The sequence below is a fragment of the Tachyglossus aculeatus genome, chromosome 3 (assembly GCF_015852505.1).
Source record: "Tachyglossus aculeatus isolate mTacAcu1 chromosome 3, mTacAcu1.pri, whole genome shotgun sequence".
In the NCBI taxonomy this organism is placed as follows: Eukaryota; Metazoa; Chordata; class Mammalia; order Monotremata; family Tachyglossidae; genus Tachyglossus; species Tachyglossus aculeatus.
The window spans coordinates 79,372,204-79,395,736 of record NC_052068.1 but is presented as its reverse complement, the minus strand read 5'-3'; the positions used below and the strand labels follow the sequence as shown (position 1 = coordinate 79,395,736).

General features: G+C 42.1%; 1 non-coding gene across 1 annotated transcript; it reads left to right on the top strand.

Annotated features, from left to right (window-relative positions):
- The first annotated feature begins 23,047 nt into the window (after positions 1-23,047).
- Positions 23,048-23,185, top strand: LOC119925970. Its single transcript, XR_005449890.1, has one exon. It is a non-coding gene; the product is annotated as a small nucleolar RNA SNORA7 (small nucleolar RNA).
- Positions 23,186-23,533: the final 348 nt, after the last annotated feature.

Sequence of the window (23,533 nt, the reverse complement as noted above, 5' to 3'; positions counted from 1 at the left end):
TTTTGAGCAAAGGCTTTGTAAGGGGAGAGAGAAATGAAGCAAAAGTGGAAACAATGCCAGGGACTACAATTGAAAAACATGACAACACAATAAGAGGCAGGTTATTTTGTGGGTCCTTCCTTGGTCTTTTCAGTTACAAATGCATTCACTGGTGAATTTCACTGCCAGAGATGTCTTCTTTGATTACCTGGAGAGAGAGGAAAAGAGAGAGGAGGGAGAGAAAGGAGGCATTTGGTCCATGGGATGACTTTGTCCTGATAATAGTAATAATAGTAATGATTAGGATAATTGTGGCATTTGTTAAACGCTTACTATGTGCCAGGAACTGTACTAAGCACTAGGGTAGATTGAAGATAATTGGGTTGGATACAGTCCCTGTCCCAAATAGGGCTCACAGTCGTAATCCTCATTTTACAGATGAGGTAACTGAGGCACAGAGAAGTTGTGACTTGCCCAAGGTCACACAACAGGCAGTTGCCAGAGTGGGGATTAGTAACTCTGACTCCCAGTCCTGTGCTCTTTCCACTACTTCATGCCACTGTTCCTATGTGTCTCTCTTTATTGCTGAATTGTACTTTCCAAGTGCTTAGTACAGTGCTCTGCACACAGTAAGCGCTCAATAAATACGATCCAATGAATACGTCCTGTATGTCCTGATTGTTCGAGATGGTTGTGATTGATCTTGATGATGCCAACTCTTCCTTTCCACTCTTCTCCCTTCTCTGCAAACCGCGACTCCATGCTGCTGGGCTATCCTCACCTGGAGGTAGCAGCTACATGGAGGATTGGAAAAACCAGTCAGGAAATCATATTTTTTGAGCACTTACTGTGTCCAGGGCAGTATACTAGGCACATTTGTCATCTGTGTGACTTTGGGCTAGTCACTTCACTTCTCTGAGCCTCAGTTACCTCATCTGGAAAATGGGGATTAAGACTGTGAGCCCACCGTGGGACCTGATCACCTTGTAACCTCCCCAGCGCTTGAAACAGTGCTTTGCACATAGTAAGTGCTTAATAAATGCCATCATTATTATTATTATGTGGGACAACCTGATTACCTTGTATATCCCCCAGCGCTTAGAACAGTGCTTTGCACATAGTAAGCGCTTAACAAATGCCATCATTATTATTATTATTATTATTACAATATAAACAATATAACAGACACATTCCCTGCCCACAACGAGCTCTAGGACCCATGTTCTGAAGTCGGGACTCCTGAAGAAAACTCCGAGCAGAAACTATTAATGCTAGACCCCTGGCATATGGCCTCCACATGGCTCATCCGCTGGGAGCTTTTGTCGGGGCAAAATGTCAGGCCTATCCCAGTAACCTCCCTGCTAGAAGGAACCTGGCTGAGAAATGAACCCAATTATCTTTATAAACACAGTAATGGACACCCAGTCTGGAGGGTTTTTGTTTGAAAAACAGAAGGGGAAACAAAGGTGAAGAATAGGGTGGAGCCCTGAGAACATTAAGGCACTGCCACACAAAGCTACTGGCACCTGCTTATTCCCTGCCAACTGGTTTGTTTGCCAAAGTAGTCAGGGTCTTTTAGGGGGCATGGGGCCTGGGCTACTTTAGCTGAGGCAACACTGATGAGGAGATTGAGCACAGAGGAGTTAAGAGACTGCCCAAGGTCACACAGCGGACAACTGGCAGAGCCGATTAGTCATTCATTCATTCAATCAATCGTATTTATTGAGCGTTTAATGTGTGCAGACCACTGTACTAAGTGCTTGGGAAGTACAAATCGACAACATATAGAGATGATCCCTACCCAACAACGGATTACAGAACACAGATCCTCTGACTACTACGTCGGTGCTCTTTCCATTAGGCAACACTGTCCTTCATCTTGTTCTTTCTTCTAAAAGGCACCAAGTACTTTATCTCATTCATCTTCCCAGCACCCCTGCCACCTATTACTGCTATCTTTCTTTTCTAGATAGAGAAGCAGAGACATGTGGCTGGTGATTACCTGACTCAGATTCATGGACTCTGAGAATCAATAGAGGAGTTAAAAATACATCTCGACTCTGTAGCTTGGTTAGTTGCTATTATTCCAGTGTTATTTGCTGTGGGTTAGGTTTTGTTAGTGTCTCAAAAAGGCAGAAAATCGAAGGTAAGTAAAATAACTGAATGTGATATTGGCGTTAACATGGAAGGATGCCAGGAGACATGACATCATCAATAACTCTCCCCCTCTAGACTGTAAACTCATTATGGTTAGGAAATGTGCCTGCTATATTGGGTCAGACTCTTCCAAGAACTTAGCACAGTGCACTGCACACAGTAAGTGCTCAAATATGATTGACTGAGCGATAACTATTTCATCTCCCTCTTCAAACAACAAATTCTGGGCAAATCAGCCCAACACTGATTAACTGTTACAAAGGATTTTATCAAGTAACCGGAGGTCACCTGCTAAGGCATCAATGAAGGGACCAATGAAGAGCTTAAGCTAACGGCATTGAAATTTCCTTGAGCAAGGCAGTAGGGAGCCAGTTGTGGCATCATCATTATTGGTACTATTTATCAAACACCTACTATCTGCTGAATACAGTCAGTGAGCCTTTTGCAAAAACTCAGAAAACAATCTGAATTGCCCCTTGAGAAAAGTTTGAGTTTTGTTGATCACCAAGTCAGTCTTCTCACTCTGAAAGAAAAGGAAATCAAGCCTCAAAAAGAAGTGGAAAAACTTGAATGATGACTAGTCAAGCCGTTTGACAGCAGTTAGACGATAGCACATCTATGAGCAATAATAGGTGGCCTGGATTAACGTAATCCAAATAAAACTGTTGACCTTCCTTTACTCACTGACACATTCGACACCCAGCAAGGGGCCAGTAAGAGAGCAAAGTCCCACATATATCATGGCCGATGTATGTAATGCAGTAAGCATCCTCCTATGGAGTGGACCCAGAAATGGGAGTGAGAGTTCCGAGTTCTAAACCTGTCATTGATTTACCTGCATGCTAGGAGGAAAGCAGTGATTTTTTTTCTGGTCCTATGTCTCTTAAAATTGGAAATACAACAACCTTCCACTTCCCAAACCAGCTCCACACTTCAAATAGACCTGTAAAAATAGAACTAACCCCCTCCATGGTTCTCAGAAGGTGGAGAAGAGTATTCTCTACCACATCTGTGGTTTGGGAAGTCTGGTTGTGAGCTTTTCTCCACTGTCTCTCCCAGAGTCCTCAGTCCTTGCTTCTATTCTCCCCTCTGGACCCCTTTGATAGCACAGTAATCCTGAATCAAGTATCTCTCCTTAGGGTAGGGGCCCTTTCAGGCCATATATGATGAGTTTTCAACACTTGGATCAAATTGAGGTTGCAATGCAGCTGTTAGTTCCTGGACCAAATGCAGATCATCTCAGCCTGATCCTCTGTTTCTGCTAAACCTTCCCCATCCAAAACTGAAGTGTTCCCTGGAATGACACTCACCCCTGACCCAGCTCAAATGACTCCCAGCCTAGGATTCGGGCCTCATCCTAGAATGATGAATCTTTAATGTCTACATCAAAGAAGGAGATGAGGCTGCTAATTGTCAATTCATCTTATTTACAGGTAGTACCAAACATAATACGGGATCTTAAGAAAAAGCAAAATGACTTGCAGAGTCTGTTGAAATGAATAAGTAGCAAAAATGTTAGGCCATGAAAAAGAGATGAGCCTGCAGTCATTTATGTGAATTATTTAATCGATTCATACAGGACATAGTGTCACTGCAGGATGAAGCTGCAGCTTATAGAATGCATGCATTCATTCATTAAATCGTATTTATTGAGTGCTTACTGTGTGCAGAGCACTGCACTAAGGGCTTGGGAAGTACAAGTTGACAACATATAGAGACGGTCCCTACCCAACAACAGGCTTACAGTCTAGAAGGGGGAGACAGACAACAAAACAAAACATGTAGACTGGTGTCAAAATCGTCAGAACAAATAGAATCAAAGCTATATGCACATCATTAACAAAATAAATAGAATAGTAAATATGTACAAGTAAAATAAATAGAATAATAAATCTGTACAAATGTATATACACAAGTGCTGTGGGAAGGGGAAGGAGGTAGGGCAGAGAGCAGGGATGGGGAGGAGGAGAGGAAAATGGGGGCTCAGTCTGGGAAGGCCTCCTGGAGGAGGTGAGCTCTCAGTAGGGCTTGGAAGGGAGGAAGAGAGCAAGCTTGGTGGATGTGTGGAGGGTGGGCATTCCAGGCCAGGGGAAGGACGTGGGCCAGGGGTGGATGGCGGGACATGCGAGAATGAGGTACAGTGAGGAGGTTAGCGACAGAGGAGTGGAGGATGCAGGCTGGGCTGGAGAAGGAGAGATGGGAGGTGAGGTAGGAGGAGGAGAGGTGATGGACAGCCTTGAAGCCAAGAGTGAGAAGGTTTTGCTTGATTCGTAGGTTGACACGCAGCCACTGGAGATTTTTGAGGAGAGGAGTAATATGCCCAGAGCATTTCTGTAACAAAGATAATCTGGGCAGCAGAGTGAAGTATAGACTGAAGTTGGGAGAGACATGAGGATGGGAGATCAGAGAGGAGGCTGATGCAGTAATCCAGTCGGGATAGGATGAGAGATTGAACCAGCAAGGTAGCGGTTTGGATGGAGAGAAAAGGGAAGATCTTAGCGATGTTGTGGAGGTGAGACCAGCAGGTTTTGGTGATGGATTAGATGTGTGGGGTGAACAAGAGAGCGGAGTCGAGGATGACACCAAGGTTGCGGGCTTGTGAGATGGGAAGCTGTCAGCTGGGTTCAGGAGGGCTCCAGACTCAACTGGACACATTGGGAAGCTTCGAGAATTACAGTGAGGTTGTTAGCCCTAGACCTGAGCTCAGGTCCCCTTTTTATGGTATTTAAGTGCTTACTGTGTGCCAGGCGCTGTTCTAAGTGTTGGGGTAGATACAAGATAATCAGGTTGATCACAGTCCCTGCCCCACATAGCATTCACAGTCTAAGTTGAAGGGAGGAGAACTTAATCCCCATTTTGCAGATGAGGTAACAGATATGGAGAAGTGAAGTGACTTGCCTAAGGTCACACAGAAGACAAGTAGTGGAGCAGGGGTTAGAACGCATGTTTTCTCACTCCCAGGCCCATGCTTTTTCCACTAGGCCATGACGCTTCTGTTTTGAGATGATGTTCATGAGATCTGTGCAGATCACTTATTCAGAATCATCTGGTCTGCAGCTGGCTTAACCCAAGTTGCTCATTTCCCTTTACAATTGCAGTACAACTGCTCTGAATGGAGGGGACTGTTCTTTATTTTTCTTATTATTATGGTTTTTGCTAAGCACTTAGTATGTGTTCTAAGCACTGGGGTAGATGCAAGCTAGTCAGGATGCTCTACTGCCAATTCAGGTAGAGTACAAGGCCCATCCTGTCCTAAGAATAGTGAGGGGTGCCCAGGCATTTACTTCTTGGGAACCACCCTAACCCTCATGCTCACCAGAATCTACCCCAAGAGGAAGAGGAGCCATGGGAAAACAGCAGTTACTTCTTGGGGAGCTTTTGACCCCAGAACTGCACCATCAACAGAAGTAGACTGGCAGTGCCAGTATTGGAGATACACAGAGCCATGTTGCTTCTCCCTCTGCCCTTCCTCATGCCCCTTCCATCCATTCAGGTGGTAACAACAGGGGTGATGGCTAAAGGAAGCTTGAGGTGGGGTCCTAGCACTCCAGAATCCTACCCTCTTTTCACACACGGGCTTTGTGTAGCCTGGAAAGAGCACTAGCCTGGGAATCAGAGAACCTGGGTTCCAATCCTGCCTCCATCACTTACCCACTTTGAGCCTGGGCAGGGCACCAAACTTCTCCAGTCCTCCGTTCCCTCATCTGCAAAATGGGGATTCAGTGCCTGTTTTCCCTCCCACCATGTGTTTCTGTTAAACATATTAGACTTCCCCTCTAGACCATAAGTTCTTTGTGAGTAGGGAACGCGCTTACTAATTCTTTTAGATTGTACTCTTCCCAAGCACTTAATACAGTTCTCTGCACACTGCAAGTGCTCAGTAAATACCATTGATTGATTATGAAGTAGAGTGGCTGAATGGAAAGAGCACAGGCCTGGTATTCAAAGGACCTGAGTTCTAATCCCAGCTCAGTCCCTTGGAGTTGAGTTCCATCAGCAAGTTGATATCATGCCACTCAGGAAGTCATAGTCCAATGTTGAGTGTGCACAATAGAGCTCTGTGAATTAGAGAACACCATTGCCAAGATGAAGCCACTCACAGTGCTAATGGACATCTAATTACATCTGAGCTCATAGTGTCACACTGGGATTTAAAAGGAAATCTGGGTTGGAGACGAAAAGGCAGTGTGTATGAGCCACACCTTTTTCATTTGGCTTTTCCCAGAGTTAGGTGTGGCTGGCAATTTTTCGCTCCTGACGTCAGATATCGATGACATAGCCATTCTTCAAATTACAATGCCCTCAACTTTATTCGGTGAATCAACGCAAATGGAAGGAAGTGCCAATCTCGTTGTAGACAGACATATCCATTGAGCACCAGACTCCAGTATGGTTACCTCAGATCAAGGAAGAAGTGGGAGGCAGCATGGATCCAAGGACCTTGGACTCTACTCTCCCTTGGGATGAAATAGATATTAGGGAGGCATGTTTACTACTTCAGGATATTAGAGTGCTTTTTTTTTAGAGCTGCGATAATAATGCAGTGGAGGCTGGTGTACATAAGCAATCCCATTCCTGAGTGATTGAAACCCCACCAATTCTGCTTGTTCGGGGAAGGGTGAAATGGATATTCCAGTCTTCCTAATCAGAAAGAATGAGACTGAGGTGGAGAATTATATCTGCGGGAGTTTTCGTAGCACTCTATATTATGATGCTTTAAAGGTGACCATTCTACGTTTGCTTCTGTAAGAATTCTCGGTGTCTGAACCAGAAATAGAGATCAGTTGGCTTGATCTGTTGCTCAGAGCATTTTAATTTTCTTCTCTAGAATTTTAGCCCTCTACATTTTTCATTGGCTCCTAACTTCCCATCCTGTTTCCAGTGCCACAGGCAGGACAAGCTGGGTGATGCATTGATCTGATCTAATAATGGCATTGTTTCTGTTATTCTGATTTGCTACTAGCTACTACACAGGAAACCCCAGTCTGTGTTTACATATGAGTTCTCCAACTGCCCTTGACCCAAGTCTCTCTGTTGTGATATTGCTTTCCTAGACAATTGTAACAAGTCAGGAGGATAATTTATATATTGATACAGGTGGAAGTTTCCATTGCAATAATGATGAACGGTCTAGTTCAGTCGAAAAATAGGAGTGATCAAAAAGCCCATAAGTCAGATTCTTTATAAAAGTAGGCACAAGGAGAATCAAAAGAAAATGTTGTTTCAGCCTGTTAGGAAAAGTGTCAAGGAAAAGATGATGAACTTCAGTAATACAAGCTTCAGAGGTCCTGGAGGATTTAAACAGAGGCCTTCCTGAGACCATATGTTGCATGGTACAAGGCCAAGTGTGTACTGTGAGGGCAGGGGAGATGGAGAGAGAAAGAGAGGTGAGCAAAGCAGAGCAGGAAAAAAAAGGAAGAGAGGAAGGGAGGTAGGTAGAGAGGAACAGGAAATGTGAGTATACAAGAATAGGAGAAGGACACAGAATTATAGCAAGAGGGAAAGGCAAAATCATCAAGTGATCAATGAAAAGAGGAAATGAGCAGAAGCATCAGGAAGGGCAGAGAGAGAAATAAATAGGGACAAGTATATGGAGAGAACAAAACGCAGAAGTGTAGAAGGATATTTTTTGTATACATATGGTATTTGTTAAGCACTTACTATGTGTCAGGTACTGTACTGAGTGCTGGAGTGAGTCCGTTGTTGGGTAGGGACTGTCTCTATATGTTGCCAACTTGGACTTCCCAAGTGCTTAGTACAGTGCTCTGTACACAGTAAGTGCTCAATAAATACGATTGAATGAATGAGTGAATACAAGCTAATCAGGTTGGAGACACTCCCTGTCCCACTTGGGGCTCACTATCTTAAACCCCATTTTACAGATAAGTTAACTGAGGCCCAGAGAAGTTAAGTAACTTGCCCAAAGTCACACAGCAGACATGGCAGAGCTGGGATTAGAACCCAGGTCCCTTTGACTCCCAGACCAATGCTCTATCCACTAGTCCATGTTGAGAAATGGAATGCCCTTTGGGCACCTGGAATTCACCTAAACTTCAGCACCACAGCACTTACAAGCATATCTGTAATATATTTATATTAATGTCAGTCTCCCCCTTTAGACTGTAAGGTCCTTGTGGGCAAGGAACATGTCTACCAATTCTGTCCTAATCCCAGCTCCGCCACTCACCTGCTGTGCGACTTTAGGCAAGTCATTTAACTTCTCGATGCCTCAGTTATCTCATCTGTAAAATGGGAATTAAGACTGTGAGCTCCATGTGAGACATGGACTGTGTCCAATCTGAGTAGCTTGTATTTCTTCCAGCACTTAGTGTAGTGCCTGGCACATAGTAAACACTTAACAAATACCACTAGAAAAAAAAAAAAACTTTGTTTTATTGTTTCTCCCATGTGCTTAGAATAGTGTTCTGTACGTAGAAATCAATCAATGAATACCATTTAATGATTGATTAATAAACACTGATTAATAAATGCCACTGTGGCCTAGTGGATAGAACACGGGCCTGGGAATCAGAAGAGTCTGGGTTCTAATTCCAGCTCTGCCACTTGTCTGCTGTGTTACCTTGGGCAAATAATTTAACTTCTCTGTGCCTCAGTTACCGCATCTGTAAAATGGGGATTAAGATTGTGAGCCCCACTTGGGACAAGAAACTGTATCCAATCTGATTTGCTTGCAATCACCCCAGGGCTTAAAATAGTGCATGGCACATAGTAAGTGCTTAACAGATGACACAATTATTATTATTATTAATAGTATGCATTAAGCTTACTGTGTGCAGGCACTGTTAGAAGAAAACACAGGTGGGAATTAGATACGATCTGTATTCTTTGAGGGGTTCACAATTTGATATGAAAAATTGGAAGGGGGGACTGGAGACAGGTACATAAGGAGAGTAGAAATACTAAGAAAACAGAAAGATATAGTTAAAGGTCTGAATTTCGGGTTCCTTGCAGCCCAGAGTCCAACCATCCCAACCACAGTCACAGTGAATGCCACGACAGCAGCCGCCACAATCTTCCTAAGGTTTTTGGAAGTGGGACTATGCTGCAGCTTCTTTTCCCCATCCAGCCAGGGTGATGGGAAGCAGGCCAGGTTGGATGGAGGAGAGCCGGTAGAAGAGGACACCGAGGGCCCTAGGAGACACGATGAGGGGTGGCAGCTCATCCGGAGGAGTCGCACGACTATCTGGTGGAGAGAGCAACCCGGTGTACCCTCAGCAGAGGTTTAAGAAGCAGCATGGCATAGTGGATAGAGCACCGACCTATGAGTCAGAGGGTTATGGGTTCTAATTCCGGCTCTGCCACTTGGCTGCTGTGTGACCTCGGGAAAGTCACATCACTTCTCTGTGCCTCAGTTACCTCATCTGTAAAATGGGGATTGAGACTGTGAGCCCCACGTGGGACAGGGACTGTTTCCAACTCGATTTGCTTGTATCCACTGCCGTGCTTAGTACAGTGCCTGACACATAGTAAGCACTTAAGTACCATTATTATTATTATTATTTAAACGAGTGGTGGTGCCTAGGGCATACGGGGAACAGAGACATGGGATCTGTGATGGGGGTTGACAGCCAGTACCCGGTGGAGTCCTATGGCCATCTGAGGATTGTGGGCATCATTAAAAGAGAAAAAAGCCAGAAAGATCTTCTTCTGGGCCTCATTTCAGGGAAAGACCTTTGAAGCTCTTGAGCTCAGATGTTTCCAAAGAGTGAAGGGATTGGTGGGAGGAGGAAAGGGAGGTGATGGAGTGTGCAAAGAGAACATTTCCTTCCCATTATCTTCAATATGCATCTATTAGTGCCAATGGCAAGATGCTCATTCTCTAACCAGGGATGCCAGTAATCCTCTTAATGTTGTTTAACAGCAGAGACAGTGGGCATTTTAATCTGGAGATAATCTTATTCTTCATCCCTTACAGACATACATTACCATGATCTGCCTCGTGCATAGCAAATTGTTTCCAGAACACAGAACGTTATTATCCTACACGCGTGACTGATAGTGAAACAATGGGATTCAGTCCACATACATACTTGCTCATTTGTAAAATGGGGATAAGAAAACCTCTCCTTCCCTCTACGAAATGAGATTCATAATGAATTTGGTGAAAAGTAAAGAAAATCTAGAAAGCACTTTGAATTCCTTGGGGAAATACAACTGCAACACTTTATACTATTTTCTCATGATCATTTTCTTTAGGGATTACTGCAGCTATATAGCTGGAGGAAAGCAATGAGACTGATATTTAGTTTCCACTCTAGCTAGGATTTAAAACTCCACCTTTTGAATTCCATTTTCTCTGAGCCATTATTGGCTGTGTAAAAGCGGTAGTCTCATGTAGACGGGAGTAGGATTGCAAGCCAGCTTTCACTGACCTCCTTTGGGCTTGTTACAGCTTCACTCTCCTTTCATTCTCCTTCAGCTCATTTGATTCCTCGACCAGCCCACATTCCGTACCCGCTTTTCTCCCACAGACGCTGTAGCTCATGTGGCTTTCTCCTTTCTAAGTAGTGAAATAAATAAATAAAAGCACCAGCCTAGCTGTAGGAAAGTTCACCTTTTTTTTTGTGTGCAAAGTACTTAGTAATTACTGAGCAGAACAAAGCAGGTTGTCTGAGCCAGGAAAAGGCTTTAAATGACAAATTTGTGTACATTTAGCTGTTGTCTCTGAAACCATTCAATTTTACTGTAATGAAAGGTTTTGAATAGATTTAATTGACTTGCCTGAATTTCACACATTATTAAACTAGTTTGACTTGGTTGTTTCTTTTGAGTCTACTGGACTTGGTTCAGGAAAATCAAGATTTCTCCTGACAGACGACTGCGATTTGGAGACTGAGAAAGAAGAAAGAACATGACCAAGAGCCTTTCAGCTATCCTGCTTGGTCCTGAGACTGGGAGATAGATTTCCCGAGCACCGGATGGAAGAAGTGCACACAAAAGCAGCTGAGCAAATAATGGGAGTTGGGCAAATTAGTTTTCCCTCTGCTGTGCTTTGAAAACTGAGCCCGGTATGCCTTTCCCTGGCCCATTTCATTTTAAAAATCATTTATGTCTGTACAGAATCCCTGCTAAAGCCCATCTGTTCAGAGATTATGTAAGACTACACAGAGTGTGACATGAATTGGTCCCGATGAGCATATGAATTTGAGTACTTAAAATTCTTCTAACGAATCCCAGAACCCTCCAACTTTCATGAGTTGTATACCACTGCCCAGAATATACAGTACTTTTTCCGTGGTGCTTCTGGGTCATAATCATTTTAGGATGCTGGAATCAGTGTAGCGGGTCTAAATGTTTGAACGTCACCTCGGATTTATTGTTTCAGAGACAGAGGGCTTGTTTGATTAATTGGGACGTTTATTTCAGTGGATCATCTTGGATACAGCATCAGCTTTGACAAAGCAATAGCAGAGGCAATCCACAATTCATGTTCATGAACAAATGTGAACTGTTTAGTGTAATTTCTGGAACTGTATTTCTGCTTCTTCCCTTTTAAAAAATGCTCTAGACAATTTACGATTCCATAATTTAAGGTAATTGTTTTTATTTGCAATAGAAAAAGCTAAACTTGTTTTTAAATGCAGGACAGATGGTAGAGAAAGCCCTGTTTTAAAGGTTGGATTCATAAATGTTAATAATTGTGGTATTTGTGATGTGCTTATTATGTGTAAAGGACCATACTAAATGCTAGGATGAATTCAAGATAATCAGGTCAAGCACAGTCCCTGTCCCACAGTGAATTTGCAATCTAATTAGGAGGGAGAACAGATATTTAATCCACTTTTTATATATGAGGAAACTGAGGCACAGAGAAGTTAAGTGACTTTGTCCAAGGTCACACAGCAGGCAAGTGGCAGAGCTGAGATAAGATTGCAGGTCCTCTGACTACCAAGCTACACTCTTCCTAATAGGTCATATTTTTTCCCAGTGTTAACTTCATATTTTGTGAGTGCTGTCATTTAAAGGAAAAAAAAAACAAACGTGAGAAGCAGAAAGGTAAGAGAATAAAAATGAATACAAGACATTTCCCAAAATTTCCACATCATGAGTGTTCTTTTCTCCACTTCCTCTTTCCTTAAATCATTTCCATCCTAAAATGGACTTTTATGTCTGGATTCTTCAACAGGAGACTAAAAGTCTAGAACTAATTATTCATGTTAGAATAATAATTAGAAGCAGCCTGACTTAGTGGAAAGAGCATGGGCTTGGGAGTCTGAGGTCTTGGGTTCAAATCCCAGCTCCGCCAATTGTCAGCTGTGTGACTTTGGGCAAGTCACTTCATTTCTCTGTGCCTCAGTTACCTCAGCTGTAAAATGGGGGTTAAGACAGTGAGCCCCCCATTGGACAATCTGATCACCTTGTAACTTCCCAAGGGCTTAGAATGGTGCTTTGCACATAGTAAGCATTCAATAAATGCCATCATTAGTATTATTATTAATAATAATAATATTAGCAGTCTAACAGTTGGGCATTGTAACAGTGTTTCTGACCTGATTTCCTTGGAAGTCAACTCTCCCTGATACTAAGTAGCATGTGGTCTTTGGTAGTGGTTGTTTTAGATGCCTCCCCATAACAGAAAAAGAAAAGTTCAGGTTGTAGAAGACCAGTTTTCACCTTTACTCCTCTGCTTAGTCCAAAGCTTCATCAGTTATTCTAAGACCTTTCCAAATCTCATGTTTTCCTAAAGTTTTCCGTAAAAACATTCTCCATTCCCCATTTCTCCCATCACATCTTAAAGGACTTCTTCCACTTGCTACAATCTTAACTGGCTTTTCTAGAAGTAAGCTCTTTATGGGCAAGGAACTTGTCTACCAACTCTGTTGTATTATGTTCCCCCAAGTACTTAATACAGTCAGCCAATTGTATTTATTCAATCATATTTATTGAGTGCTTACTGAGTGCAGAGCACTGTACTAAGCTCTTGGGAGAGTACAGTATAACAATATAACAGATACATTTCCTGCTCATAATGAATTTACAGACTATTGCACTCTGCATGCAGCGATTGTTCAATAAATACCATTGACTGATTGCTAAGAAGCAGTGGGGTTTTTTTGGCAAATGAATGTCTTAGATACTTTGATTTTTCTTCTTTTCCTTCTCTACTGCTCAAAATCTTTTTTCATTTTAAAATTTATTGATATTGAATTTTAAATTATTTTTAAAAATCTGACCTATTTTATGTGTCTCTTCAGAAAGAGCTGCCTAATATGACTGGTCATATTCATGTTTTTGCCATTTCTGTTTTGCATCTTAGGGGTAAAATGGAGGACAATTGGTTGGAAAGATGAGGTAATCTTGTACTCATAACTTATAATCAGTCAGATGTCCAAAAAGGCTTTTCCAAGAAGTGCATTTTGAAGGAAGTTGGAACTATATGAGGGAGGTTGTTCTAAATACCGTCTTTGGCTTCGGTATCCATACCAAAGATTTGGTGATTATCTTAAAGCAAAGGTGACACTCCCCATGACTGTATGTCATTCTCTTTCCCTGCTCCTGAGATAGGATTTCTGGAGGGCCTCAGTGCCCCTTCTCTTGAGTCTCTGGCTCATTTTTAAACCTGAAGGTTGAAGAAATGATGCCTTGAATGTAGCTTTCTCTCCCTTTTTTCTCAGCAGGTATGGTGAAGGAAGGTCAGAGCTGCATTAACACCAGCTTTATTTCCCTAGCATAGAAGTAGCCAAAAGAAGTGGCCAGCATGAGAAATACAGTAAGTAGCCTACCTCTGCAGTATATAGCTGCCCTTCACATTCAGAGAAGACATTCATTGATAGTGGAATTCACCTATAAGTGCACATGTGGCTGAAAAGGCCAGTGCAAGATGCAGAGTCTTGGAGATATTGTCCACACAAAAAGCCAACCCCTAGTTACTGTGTCATGTTAGATGTTTTCAGAACCTACCTTTGTTTTCTTTTTTTACTTCCTTATCTCTCATTCTTTTCCTTGAGAAGAGCCACTCCTTTCTTGATAGCTGTACACTATACAGCATTGTCTGAAACTTTGTTTTATTATTAAAACATTATTAAAACAATAATTTTTAAAACATTTCCTACACTATCCTTGCTTTAGCTTTCCTAATTTTGGTTCTTTGTACTCCAGTTCTTGGGTACCATGCTGTCACTCATTCTCCTCAGATGTCCCACTCAGTGTAGCTGTGTTGGGATGAACATAACTTCAGTGGTAGGAGCTTGACTATATGCCAGAACTTCATTGTTCATGTTCTTGACTTGTCATTTAATATTAAGTATGACTCATAAATACTGCCAGGGAACTGCTCGAAGAGCTGAATATGGTGCCATGTGGTGTCCAGATCTCACAGTTGTAGTGAGGGTTGGTCAACACTACAGAGCTGCACACTTTTAGTTTTGTCTGAAGCGTGTTACCATGCTGCTGCCACACTCTGTTTGACAGTCTTCAAGCAGTCTTGATTCCATTTTCTACTTCCCTTTCTATCATTGTATCATTAGGTACTTGCTGCCTAGGTACCAGAATGCTGTCACCGCTTTTAGCTCTGCATTGTCAATAGGAACTACTGGTTGTATGTCATGTAAGCCAATGGGAGAATATACCCCATGTTGCAACAATTCACAATATTCCTACATCTTCTAGGAAGATACCACCGCTGCATCATGGGGTATGCCTTTAATAATTAATATTCTGTCTCTGTTGACATCAAAAACCCCTTCACAATCATTCTCTTCACCAAGCACAAGAGTGAACTTGTAACTGTATTCTGCTAAGCAATGTAAGTTATGGATTTGATTTTTCTAACAGAAATGTCCTTCTGGAATTGCTCAGTTACAGCCTTTACCTTCCAGCACTAGCTGAATGTGGTTATACAGTATTTGTATAATGTATTGAGGAAGTCTGGGCTAGATCATCATTCAACCCTGTCCCTGGGTAGGACAAATTTGACTGAGATTTTGAATAAGAAGGAAATGGCTTGGAAACTCATCCCAACCATATAATCTTGAGAATAAATAAACGGTCCTAAATGAAAAAAACACAAACTCACTACTGTGGCAAAATGAGTCATTTGGGGGAATGGTATTATGCATGGTATTATTCAAATTCCCAGAATCTATGAATTCTTGACACAGGAATTTTTGTCGATGCTATAAGTAGTTTAGCTTTTAATCTAATTTATTCAGGACTCTGTTAATGCAGCAGGGATGTAGGTTGACTTTCAGAAACTGCTATGTATGTAATGGGAGAGGCTCACCAACCAATATCCTGCATCCTTAGGAGAGAGCCAGCTCAGAATGAAATCTGGGAGAGAAGTGTTAGGGGCCAGATAGAAATCCATACAATTATCAGGAAGGGTAGTATGGCATAGTGGAAAAAGTATGGGCTTGGGAGTCAGAAGACCTGGGTTTTCTAATTCTGGCTTTGTCACTTGTTTGCTAGGTAATTTTGGGTAAGTCGCTTAACTTCTTTGTGGCCCAGTTTCGTCATCTGTAATGTAGGGATTAAATACCCTGCTTTCCTTCCCTCCTAGACTATGAACCCCATTTGGGAGAGGGACTATGTCCAACATGATTAACTTACTTCTACTCCACAGTACAGTGGAGTACAGTGCTTGGCATTTAAGTGCTTAATCAATACCAAGATAATAATGATATTGTTATTGTGGTATTATCAAGTTCTTTGTACAGTGCTTGCACACAGCAAGCACTCAATAAATACCATTGCTGATGATATTTTTCTTATTATTACAATAATTATTTAAGAATGGATTCCAGTAGTCTAGGCATGAGATGACCAGAGGAGTCATATTTAGATAATCTCTGACCACTAAGCTGGAAAAGTTCCCCAAACCACTGGAATTGGTGACTTTCTAAGTAATATCAATCATAATGTGGCTAGAAAGCCATGTAGATGAGGATCTTGGCAGAAAACCATGGCTGCTTGACCTCATCTTCCTGAAAACTGGGGACTGCCTCATGGACCACCTGGAAAATAACAAATGTCTTCTGGAGCAAAACAGTTCTGACCAGAACCTAGAAGAAGGGTTTTCCTGTAGGGATGGTGTGGAAATGACAGATCTTATAACTATCATGGAAGAAGAAGGAATAGAGATAATTATTCTTGTTTAAGTTACATTTTAGTTTAATCAGGAGTGCCTAGTCATTTCAGCAGCAATAAGCATAGTGAACATTTAACAAATATGTGAGGGGAGTGGTGTGAAGGTGGGAAAACAATGATCCAAGCCTGGGATTCTTATTGCATTTCATTAAGGAAATCTGGCTGTGTTGAAAATATTGTATTTTTGTCCTTTCCTATATCCCTCTTTACCATTTGCAAGTCCTGTATTTGTACTCAAAATACTGGAATGAGAAGAAAACATATTGCTTATAAAAGCTTGTACCCATGGAGATCTTTTTCAGAAACAGTTCATTCCAGTCAAACAAAATGTCCCTTATAATGATTCCAAGTGTTTTAAAAATAGTAGGGTGCTGTCAAACAGTGGGGTATGTCCAATCCACCTGCTCTAGGCTGAGGTTATATAGCTTTGGTGTTCATTTTGTTAATTTTCTATTTTTTCTGAATTTTGCAACTTTGCCTTTGATCCTGACTCAGAATTGTTCAAATAGCTGAATAATTATCGGTCATTGACCAGTCCTACTAGTGAAGACTGATGATGGAGTATTCCATCGAGAATGATGGATGAGTTTCAGACCAAGGCTCGAGAACCTTTGCAAAGGAATTGATTGTAGTGATAATTGTTTGTGCAGCACCACCTGCACACTTTCATTCCCATCGATTGTGTCCCCTCTGGGGCAGAGGGTGAAACAAATAAGTAGGTGGGCAGGGGTAGTTCACATTGCAAAGTGCACGGTAATTTTTTTATAGGCAGAGCTTATTTATGGCTGAAGGGACCATGCATAGTGCCAATGCTGGCCCTTCATACCACAACACAATCAATCAGTGGCTTTCATTGAGTGCTTACTGTGTGCAGAGCACTATACTAAGCACTTGGGAGAGTCAATACCACAGAGTTGGTAGGCACATCCCCCGCCCACCAGAAGCTTACAATCTAGAGGGGATGCCTTAGTAATAATAATAATAATAATGGTATTTGTTAAGCGCGTACTATGTACAAAGCACTGTTCTAAGTGCTGGTGTAGATACAAGGTTATCAGGTTGTCCCACAGTCTCAGTCCCCATTTTACAGATGAGGTAATGGAGGCACAGAGAAGTTAAGTGACTTGCCCAAAGTCACCCAGCTAAGTGGCCGAGCCAGGATTCGAACCTATGACCTCTGACTCCAAAGCCCATGCTCTTTCCACTAAGCCATGCTGCTTCTCGTAGTAACCATAGCCTTGTTAACCAGCCACATTAGCCAACTGTTTTTCAAGGTTCCTACTGGGCTGACCCATGGCACAGAATACTCTACGTAGTTCTTCACTCAGAAACTTACACCATCATCATCATCATCATCATCAATCGTATTTATTGAGCGCTTACTATGTGCAGAGCACTGTACTAAGCGCTTGGGAAGCACAAATTGGCAACACATAGAGACAGTCCCTACCCAACAGGGGGCTCACAGTCTAAAAGGGGGAGACAGAGAACAAAACCAAACATACCAACAAAATAAAATAAATAGGATAGATATGTACAAGTAAAATAAATAAATAAATAGAGTAATAAATATGTACAACCATATATACATATATACAGGTGCTGTGGGGAAGGGAAGGAGGTAAGATGGGGGGATGGAGAGGGGGACGAGGTGGGGGGGGATGGAGAGGGGGAGCGTCAGAAGACATCTAATACTTGCAGAACTGGGGCTGGACTCTAGGGATCTTTCATTCCCAAAGCCACGATCTCTCCACTTAAACCTGTATTCAAGGTTGAGAGGCGAATTCGCAGAGCCACGTTAAAATCATTTGTGATAAAGCTTGATTTGTAAACCAGGGATTCTTAAATGCAAAAATCAAAATTTTCACCCACTGCTTTCTTATCTAGCCTTCCCTGTTCCTCATCACAGGTTTATGGGTAGGCTCGGATTGTGGCTGGGAAAGGGGAAAATAAGGTGAGGGAGGCTTGGTAAGGTTGCATATCTTGAAAGAGGGATGTGATGAAATAATCATCATTCCCTGAGCGGCCTGGGTAGTGGATGGCCGCAGGCTAAAATGGAAAGATTAAGGAGAGAGTCCAGGGAAGAGAGGAGATGGGGAGACATGTGAGGCCTAATCAATCAATCAATCAATCAATCAATCATATTTATTGAGTGCTTACTGGGTGCAGAGCACTGTACTAAGCGCTTGGGAAGTGCAAGTTGGCAACATATAGAGACGGTCCCTACTCAATAGTGGGCTCACAGTCTAGAAGAATGGAGGTCAGGTCTGAGGGAAGAGACACACTGCAGAGTGGACTCAGGAGCATTTATAAATCAATCAATGTACAACTGTAAAAAGGTTTGAAACAGCATGGCATAATGGATAGAACATTGGCGTGGGAGTCAGAAGGTCATGGGTTCTAATCCCAGCTCCACCATTTGTGACCTTGGGCAAGTCACTTAACTTTCTGTACCTCAGTTACCTCAGCTCTAAAATGGGGATTGAGACTGTGAGCTCCATGTGGGACAGGGCCATGTCCAACCTGATTTGATTGTATCCACCCCAGTGCTTAGTACATTGCCTGGCACACAGTAAGTGCTTAACAAATACAATTATTACTATTATTATTCTTTGTTTTGGAAAAAGCATGAGTTCTATTTTCAGAATTTGGTCCTTAGTTATCACTGTGTATGTAGGTCAAAAGTTGTAAGCAGACACATCCCTAGTGAGGTGCAATTCTGTTTTGCACTGGGCTTCTGAGGAAATGTCCTGTGCTCAGTTGGCTGTTGCAGTATATATATATATATATATCTTATACCCAAGCGTATGTGCACACCCAAACATACTGAGAAGAAGTGTGGCTTAGTGGAAAGAGCACTGGCTTGGGAGTCAGAGGTCATGGGTTCTAATGCCGGCTCTGCCACTTGTCAGCTTTGTGACTTTGGGTAAGTCACTTAACTTCTCTGTGCCTCAGTCACCTCATCTGTAAAATGGGGATTAAGACTATGAGCCCCACATTGGGGCAACCTGATTACTTTGTATCTACTCCAGCTCCCAGAACAGTGCTTGGCACATATTAAGTGCTTAACAAATACCATTATTATTATTATTATTATTATTATTATTATTATCCAAGGTGTGATTAAGGCACCAATGAGGGTAGAGTAGAGAGAGTCCAGGTAGCTCATCCAGGACAAAGCTCCATTTTGCACTCTATTTTTTTTAAGCAGTACTTTTTAAGCACTTACTGTGTTCCAGGTACTATAATAAGTACTGGGGTAGATTCAAGCTAATCAAGTTGGACACGGTCCATGTCCTACTTAGGCCTCATAGTTTTAATCCCCATTTTTCATATGAGGTAACTGAAACACAGAAAAGCAAAGTGACTCACCCAGGATCATACAGCAGACAAATGGCAGAACCGGGATTTGAACCCAAATCACTTCACTTCTCCGTATCTGTTTCCTCAACTGTAAAACAGGATTAAATACCTGTTCCCTCTCTTTTAGACTGTGAACTCTATTTGGAACAGGGACTGTTTCCTACCAGATCATCTTGAATCTACCTTAGTGCTTAATACAGTGCTTGGCGTGTAGTAGGTGTTTAACAAATATCACAAATATTATTATTAGTACTATTATTGGTGGTATTATTAATATATACTAATTGTCCTGGTTTATCTTGACATAGATTTATTTTTTGTATGAAATATTCCAACTTAGTTCACATCATTACTTTTCATTCAGTCATATTTGTTGAGCGCTTACTGTGTGCAGAGCACTGTACTAAATGATTGGAAAGTACAATTCAGCAACATATAGAGACAGTCCCTACCCAAGAATGGGCTCACAGTCTAGAAGGGGGAGACAGAAAGCAAAACAAAACAAGTGGACAGGTGTCAATACCATCAAAAAAATAGAATTATAGGTAAATACACATCATTAATAAAATTAATAGAGTAATAAATATGTACAAATATACACAAGTGCTGTAGGGAGAGGAAGGGGGTAGGGCAGAGGGAGGGAGTGGAGTGATGGGGAGGGGAGTAGGAGCAGAGGATAAGGGGGCAGGTGCTCAGTCTGGGACATTAGTCTGGGATGTTCTTCCTACAGTCTATGTTTGTCTGCAGTGTAGCATCAGAAGAAACACTTCTGTGCATGTATGCAACACCAGTTGGGACACACAATACGACAGCAGAAGTTTCATCAAAGGTTTCAATCGAGAACATAACTAACACAATGTAGAACTGAATGAATTTCATACATTTAAATGTTGTAGTGATAGTCTCGAGCCCAACTTAAATCTTTGTAGAAACACAGAATACAAGGGAAGCTCTACAAGCATGGGTTGAGAGGCATGTAAGCTGTCATTCTTGAGTTTCTCTGCCCTTGTCTGCTCTACACACATTTTTCTTCTTTCAAACACAGTGTACTCAAAACCAGCCATACACAGCATAGCTAAGTGGAGAGATAATGGAACTGAGAGTGAAAAAACATGGTTCTGCTAATTGCTTGCTGTGTGACCTTGGGAAAGTCACTTAACTTCTCTGTGCCTCAGTTTTCTGACTATAAAATGGGGACTAAATACCTGTTCCACCTCCTATTTAGATTGTGAGCCCCATGTGGGACAGAGACAGTGTCCAACCTGACTCCACTGTGGGCAGCGAATGTGTCGGTTTGTTGTTAAATTGTATTCTCCCAAGCGTTAAGCACACTGCTCTGTACACAGTAAGCATGCAATAATATGACTGACTGACTAACTTGTATCTACCCCAGTGCTTAGAACACTGCCTGGCACATGGTAAATAAACCCTTAACAAATACCATAATTCATGTTGCGTTGAAAGAGAAATCCAGGAATAGTTAATCATTCACCAGTGATGACTTCCCACTGGAAATTCATTTGTAATTTCATATTTTAAGTAGGGAACCCTAAACCTTATTCTTGGTTGCTAGCATTGCTTTACTGACCTGCTCAGAAAGTGTTAACAAGTGCTAGTGTTAATTACTAGCAGGTGATGCTTCTATTTTATCTCCTGCAACTCCTTCTTTGATCCTCTACGTTGTCTTTCACCCCATTCACTTCATGGTCATCAGTGATGTATTTCTGGCAAAACCAACAGACTCTACTCTATCCTAATCCTCCTCGACCTCTTGGCTGCATTTGATATTGTGAACCACTCCCTCTCCCTGAAAACACTATCTAGCCTTAGTTTCTCCCTCCTACCTCTCTAGCCACACCTTCTCTGTCTCTTTCATTGACCCTTCCTTTCTTTCACCAACTCCGTAGCTATAGGTGTCCCTCCTGGCTCAAGTCTGGGTCCGCTCAGTCAACAAGGATTCTCTTTGGGTGTTCCTTTGCAACCACAATTTAAATGACCACCTCTATGGAATGACTGAGAAGCCTACTTTACTTTTCCCAACCTCTTTGCTTCTCCACAATCTCGCATTCCTCCTGTTAACAAGGGCATTCTATACAGATGCCTCAACAGCACCTCTAGCCCAATATGTCTGATTGAACTCCTTCTTTCCCTCCCAAATCCTCTCCTCTCCTAACTTTTCCATTGCAATTGACAATACCATCCTCCTCCCCATCTTGCAAGTCCGTAAGCTTGGCATCATCTTTCACTCTTCCCTCTCTTTCAATTCCCATATTCGGTCTTACCAAACCTTTTTCGTTCTTCCTCCGTAACATTTCCAGAATCTGTCCTGTGCTGTCCATCTAAACTACCCCATGCTAGTCCAGGCACTTGTTATATCCAGGCTTGCCTACTGCATGAACCTTTTCACTGGTCACCCTGCTTCCAGCTTCTCCCCTCTCTGGTCTATACTTCATTCTGCGGTCCAGATTATTTTTCCACTTCCTTCTGCACACATCTATCCAATCACCGAAAACCTCCAAGGTTTGCACATTCCTCTCTGCATCAAGGAGATACTCCTGACCACTGACTTTATGGCACTTAATCAACTCCCTCCTACTTACCCTCATTCTTCTCCCACTACACCTACTTCACACACTTACTATTCTTTATTCTCTTGCTCCTTCTGCTAACATTTTACTCACACGCTTCTTCTGGCCTGGAACTCTCTTGATCTTTATTTCTAGCAAAGCACTGCTCTCTCCATCCTCAAAGCCCTCCTTAAATTACACCACCTCCAGGTAGCCTTCCTCAGCACTTCTGCAACACCTAATCACTTGGGTATTAAAACCTCCCACAGGCACTTTTGAACATAATTTTTGCTATATAATTTCCTCCAGTCTGCATTTTATTGTAGTATCTTTTTCTCCCATTAGATGGTAAACTCCTTGAGGACACAGATTTTGTCTACTAATTCCATAATTCTACCATACGCTGCCAAGCACTTAGGACAGGTTTCTACACATTATAGCCAGTCGATACATTCAGCCCTAGTTTTACCAATTATAATAATGATAATAATGGCATTTGTTAAAAACTTACTATGTGCAAAACACTGTTCTAAGCCCTGGGGTAGTACAAGGTGTCCCACGTAGGGCTCACAGACTTCATTCCCATTTTACAGATGAGGGAACTGAGGCCCAGAGAAGTTAAGAGACTTGCCCAAAGTCATGCAACTGATAAGTGGTAGAATCAGGATTAGAACCCACAACCTCTGATTCCCAAGCCTGGACTCGTTCCACTAAGCCACGCTGACTCTCAGTCCTCAGAAACGGTATACTAGATAGTCCCATAAGTACTAATCACTAGAGAAATGTTTTAAAAATAAGCTAATTTCCCAAAGTACATAGTCTCCCTTGATTTTCCTATTATCTTAAAGACAATTATCTGAAGGTAGCAGAAGAATAACCTCTCAGGATGGCACCTGGAGAGTTTCCAGTACTCTACCAGTCTCAACCAAGGGAGGAAGAGTCAAGTAGAGGCATATCCATTCCATTCCTAGCTTGGGCAGTGGCTAGTGAGTGGAAGGCAATCTGCTACAAGTCAAAACTCACCCATATTGGGCAGCAGTAGCATGGGAGAGAGTTGAGGGTGGAGACTCAAGTTTATTGTGCAGAAGGAGGTGATGGTAAACCACTTCCATATTTTTACCAAGAAAACTCAATGGATATACTACCAGAACGATTGCAGATAGAGGTGGGGTGCTCGAGGAGAGATATGTCCATGGTGCGGCTATGGGTCGGAGACAACTTGACAGCATAAGACAAGACAAGCAGAGGAATTGATTTTTATAAGAACAGCGATAACTTTCCAACTCTATATCTACAATTATAACATTTCCATTTCTGAACTTAAGAAATCCAGATAAGACTGTCCCAACTGCACTGTTGAA